This window comes from Scyliorhinus torazame, chromosome 15, assembly GCF_047496885.1.
Source record: "Scyliorhinus torazame isolate Kashiwa2021f chromosome 15, sScyTor2.1, whole genome shotgun sequence".
Lineage (NCBI taxonomy): Eukaryota > Metazoa > Chordata > Chondrichthyes > Carcharhiniformes > Scyliorhinidae > Scyliorhinus > Scyliorhinus torazame.
The window spans coordinates 174317431-174322875 of NC_092721.1; the positions used below are offsets into that span (position 1 = coordinate 174317431).

A 5445-nucleotide genomic window follows, 5' to 3' on the forward strand; every position below is an offset into this window, starting at 1 on the left:
GTCATTAAAACTGTGGTCTTTTACGCCAGGAAAACTGACATCAAAAGGCCACAGGTTCCCCATTTTGCTGGGGTCTAGCAGGCAGCCATCGTAGAGCAGCTCTAGCTGCCGATACGGCCCCCAGCACTTCCGGGTCAGAGGCCGCGCATGCGCACGGCGTTGGCCTGCAGTTCCATGGTGGACCGGGATTTGCAAAATAGTGCCCCACATCGGTCGCTCGAGCGTCCCGGACCGCCCACTCACATTGCCGCCAACCCCGAATGAAGCCTCCCTGCCCAGTGATTGGCCCTTCCCCGACTGGCAGCCCCGGACTGAGTCCGCAGCCGCCACGCGAGGATCCTGAATGGTGAGATCACACAGGTCCACGCCGTCGGGAATTCGGCTGGTCGGCAACGGAACATCGTGGGGCGGGCCTCAGGCAATGGCCTGAGGCAGTGGATACACGCCACTACTCCCGATTTCGGCGTCGGGGAGCGGAGAATCCAACCCATTATGTTTTGCTGTCGCTGTGTCTTGCAAATAATTGCCAGTAAATAGTTTTTCTGCTTGTAAAAAAATATTTGTTTGCTTGTCCCAGAGGGAAGAGACAATCTGCTTGCCTCTGCAGGGGTAACTGAAGCAGCTATCCTGACTCTTCCTGCTTGCTGAACCCAGCAAAAGCGAGAGAGAGACTTCTTGCTTCTGTGTTCTCCTTCTTTCACTGGTTCTTCAGCCAGTTTTCAACCCATTTTTTCTGTGCATTTGCAGGAGGGGAAATAGTCTTGCACTTATCTCAGAACATTTTACACCTTTTGAAGTATGAATCAGCAAGAGATGGGTGTTTATGGATGTCTGATGAGATGTACGAAACAGTCCATTGTCTCAAAAACACAGGTGATTCAACTTTTCAGCGTCCCATATGGTCTAGTGGTTAGGATGCCTGGTTTTCACCCAGGCGGCCCGGGTTCGACTCCCGGTATGGGAATCTTCATTTATCTGGGGCTGGTTTAGCACACTGGGCTAAATCGCTGGCTTTTAAAGCAGACCAAGGCAGGCCAGCAGCACAGTTCAATTCCTGTACCAGCCTCCCCACACAGGTGCTGGAATGTGGCGACTAGGGGCTTTTCACAGTAACTTAATTGAAGCCTACTTGTGACAATAAGTGATTTTCATTTCATTTCACTTTTGCATTTCCCATATCTTTCTTTCAAGTGTCTCTGTTTAAAATGGACCTTGACACCTCTTCAGGTGCAAAATACTCAATTCTAAGCATTCCCTTTCTTCAGGTGACATCTATAAGGTGTCCAATAAGGCGGAGCATCACAGCACTTACTCTTTTTAGTTGAAGTCCATAGAGAACTTCTGAAATAAATACTGCTCAAGTATTGGTGAAATCTTGGCAAATTGTCTCAGAAAATCTTCTGATTTGTTTTAGATTTCCCATTCATAGGACCAGCAACAATAAACATAGTGTGTGTTCCTTTTAGTGGTTTTGAAATCAACATCAGCACCGTCTTTATGCCTAGTCAGCTGATCAGAGTTTGGACTGGAAGTTAGTTAAAGTTCCAGCCATCAACATGTCACACAGTTTCTTTGTTGAGTCCTAACAGTCATTTTAAGTGGCAAGAAGTATCTTGGATTCATGTGTTGAATGCTTTTTATGGATCCTTTGCTGAGAGCCGAGACATGTTGAAACAATTGCACCCAAAGGAAATCATTGCTCTCTGATCTATTCTGGCAATTGCACATTATTAATTTGCACAAGATAAAGAGCTTTCTAATGCTTGCAGTTCCTGCTTTGTTGCTTTAAAGAGTCCTGATGATTGCCACTTTTATTAGGCTCTAGTGAAAGGAGCTTTTTGAGTAAATGGAAAGTTATGAATTAAAACATTTTGGATCTTTTTTTTAACATATCCTACTGTCAGTCAAGCGTTCGTTGGTTCGAACTTCCGGGTGCGGCGATGACCAGCTAAGTCGCACGTTTCGGAAGCTCCCGGTGGAAAGGACTTTTGGGCTCTTAATAGGAGCCCCATCGGCAATTTTAACGGCAAATAACACTGTGCGGTAATCCAGAAGGGAATCCCCCCTGGACACGGATGGAAAAAAGAGAGGAAAGTAGCCGGATTGCGGTGGATCCTCAAGAGCAGCGGCCAGGAAGGCAGGCACAAAGCAAGATGGCGTCGGAAGGAGGCAGTTTAATATGGGGCCCTGACCAACAAGAGTTCCTGCGGCGTTGCGTAGATGAACTCAAAAAGGAGATGAAGAAGGAGCTGTTGGCCCCGATATTACAAGCGATTGAGGGGCTAAAGGAGGAGCAAAAGACCCAGGAACAGGAGCTTCGGGTCGTGAAGGCAAAAGCTGCTGAGAATGAGGACGACATACAGGGCCTGGTGGTGAAAACGGAGATTCACGAGGCACAACACAAAAGATGTGTGGAAAGGCTGGAGGTGCTGGAGAACAATGCGAGGAGGAAGAACTTAAGGATTCTTGGTCTTCCCGAAGGTGCAGAAGGGGCGGACGTCGGGGCATACGTGAGCACAATGCTGCATTCGTTAATGGGATCGGAGGCCCCGACGGGTCCGCTGGAGGTGGAGGGAGCCTATCGGGCTATGGCGCGAAGACCGAGGGCTGGAGAAACTCCTCGAGCAATAGTTGTGAGATTTCTCCGATACAAGGACAGAGAGATGGTCCTCAGATGGGCCAAGAAAACTCGGAACAGTAGGTGGGAGAATGCGGTGATCCGCGTGTATCAAGATTGGAGTGCGGAGGTGGCGAGAAGGAGGGCAAGCTTTAATCGGGCCAAGGCAGTGTTGCATAAAAGGAAGGTCAAATTCGGAATGTTGCAACCGGCAAGACTGTGGGTCACACATCTAGGGAAACACCACTATTTCGAAACGGCAGACAAGGCGTGGACATTTATTGTCGAGGAGAAGCTGGAGTGAGCGGGCCAGAAAAAGAACGTTTGGGACAAAAGTGGGGGGGTGAATTTGTGGGATGAAGGGGGGAAAAGGGGGAAGAGAGGACTTCCCAGGTTGTTAAACCTGCGACACTGTAACTTCTCTCTCTTCCCCATGTCGTGGGGAAGGGGGTGAGGGAGGATGAGGAGCTGTGGGCGCCGGCCATTGGGGACGGGGCCAAAAGGGGAAGCAGGAAGGAGGGGGCCTCGCACAGTGTGAACCGAGGTTACGGGGTGAAGCCGAGGTCGGCCAGAGTTTGCTGACTTCTGGGAGCAACATGGGGTGTGCATTAAGCTAGCTTGGGATCTAGCGGGGGGGGGGTTAACTGGGTTGCTGCTGCTGGGGAGAAGGGGGAGCTGGTATGTGAGGGAGGGGGTCGGGGCGGGGGGGGGGCGCCGCCTGGGGGGGATACAGCTACATGGGAACCGGGTGAGGAGCTGGATTGAAAAAGGAAATGGCTAGTCGTCAAGTGGGGGGGGGGGGGGGGGGGGTAAAGAGCCCCCCAACCCGGTTGATCACGTGGAATGTGAGAGGGCTGAACGGGCCGATTAAGAGGGCACGGGTACTCGCACACCTAAAGAAACTTAAGGCAGATGTGGTTATGCTTCAGGAGACGCATCTGAAGCTGACAGACCAGGTCAGACTTCGCAAAGGATGGGTGGGGCAGGTGTTTCATTCGGGGCTGGATGCAAAAAACAGGGGGGTGGCCATACTAGTGGGGAAGCGGGTATTGTTTGAGGCAAAGACTATAGTGGCGGATAGTGGGGGCAGATACGTGATGGTGAGTGGCAAATTGCAAGGGGAGGCGGTGGTATTAGTGAACGTGTATGCCCCGAACTGGGATGATGCCAATTTTATGAAGCGTATGTTAGGACGAATCCCGGACCTAGAAGTGGGGAAGTTGGTAATGGGTGGAGACTTTAATACGGTGCTGGACCCAGGGCTGGTCAGATCGAGGTCCAGGACTGGAAGGAGGCCGGCTGCAGCTAGGGTGCTTAAGGATTTTATGGTGCAGATGGGAGGAGTAGATCCCTGGAGATTTAGTAGACCTAGGAGTAAGGAGTTTTCGTTTTTCTCCTATGTACACAAAGTATTTTCACGAATAGATTTTTTTGTTTTGGGAAGGGCACTGATCCCAAAGGTGACGGGGACGGAGTACACGGCTATAGCCATCTCGGATCATGCTCCACACTGGGTGGACCTGGAGATAGGGGAAGAAAAACAACAGCTTCCACCCTGGAGAATGGACATGGGATTATTGGCAGATGAGGGGGTGTGTTTAAGGGTGAGGGGGTGTATTGAAAGGTACTTGGAACTTAACGATAATGGGGAGGTACAGGTGGGAGTGGTCTGGGAGGCACTGAAGGCAGTGGTTAGAGGGGAGCTGATATCTATTAGGGCACATAAAGGAAAGCAGGAGGGTAGGGAAAGGGAGCGGTTGTTGAAAGAACTTCTGAGGGTGGACAGACAATACGCGGAGGCACCGGAGGAGGGACTATACAGGGAAAGGCAAAGGCTACATGTAGAATTTGACTTGTTGACTACGGGTAAGGCAGAGGCACAATGGAGGAAGGCACAGGGTGTACAGTATGAATATGGGGAGAAGGCGAGTAGGTTGTTAGCCCACCAACTGAGGAAAAGGGGAGCAGCGAGGGAGATAGGGGGAGTGAGAGATGAGGAGGGAGAGATGGAGCGGGGAGCGGAGAGAGTGAATTGAGTGTTCAAGGCATTTTATGAAAGATTATATGAAGCGCAGCCCCCGGACGGGAAGGAGAGAATGATGAGCTTTCTGGGTCAGCTATAATTTCCTAAGGTGGAGGAACAGGAGAGGGCGGGGCTGGGAGCACAGATTGAGACGGAGGAAGTAGTGAAAGGGATTGGAAGCATGCAGGCGGGGAAGGCCCCGGGACCAGACGGATTCCCAGTTCAATTCTATAAGAAATATTTGGACTTGCTGGCCCCGCTACTGATGAGAACCTTTAATGAGGCGAGGGAAAGGGGGCAGCTGCCCCCGACTATGTCAGAGGCAACGATATCGCTCCTCCTAAAGAAGGAAAAAGACCCGCTGCAATGCGGGTCATACAGGCCCATTTCCCTCCTGAATGTGGATGCTAAGATTCTGGCCAAGGTAATGGCAATTAGGATAGAGGATTGTGTCCCGGGGGTGGTCCATGAGGACCAAACTGGGTTTGTGAAGGGGAGACAGCTAAATACAAATATACGGAGGCTGCTAGGGGTAATGATGATGCCCCCACCAGAGGGGGAAGCGGAGATAGTGGTGGCGATGGATGCCGAGAAAGCATTTGATAGAGTGGAGTGGGATTATTTGTGGGAGGTGTTGAGGAGATTTGGCTTTGGGGACGGGTATATCAGGTGGGTACAGTTGCTGTATAGGGCCCCGATGGTGAGCGTGGTCACGAATGGACGGGGGTCTGATTATTTTCGGCTCCATAGAGGGACGAGGCAGGGATGTCGTCTGTTCCCGTTATTGTTTGCATTGGCGATTGAA

The 5445-nt window shown here is 51.1% G+C and overlaps 1 non-coding gene across 1 annotated transcript; it reads left to right on the plus strand.

Moving 5' to 3' along the window:
* The first annotated feature begins 892 nt into the window (after nt 1–892).
* Nucleotides 893–964, plus strand: trnae-uuc (transfer RNA glutamic acid (anticodon UUC)). Its single transcript has one exon. It is a non-coding gene; the product is annotated as a tRNA-Glu (tRNA).
* The last annotated feature ends 4481 nt before the right edge of the window (nt 965–5445 follow it).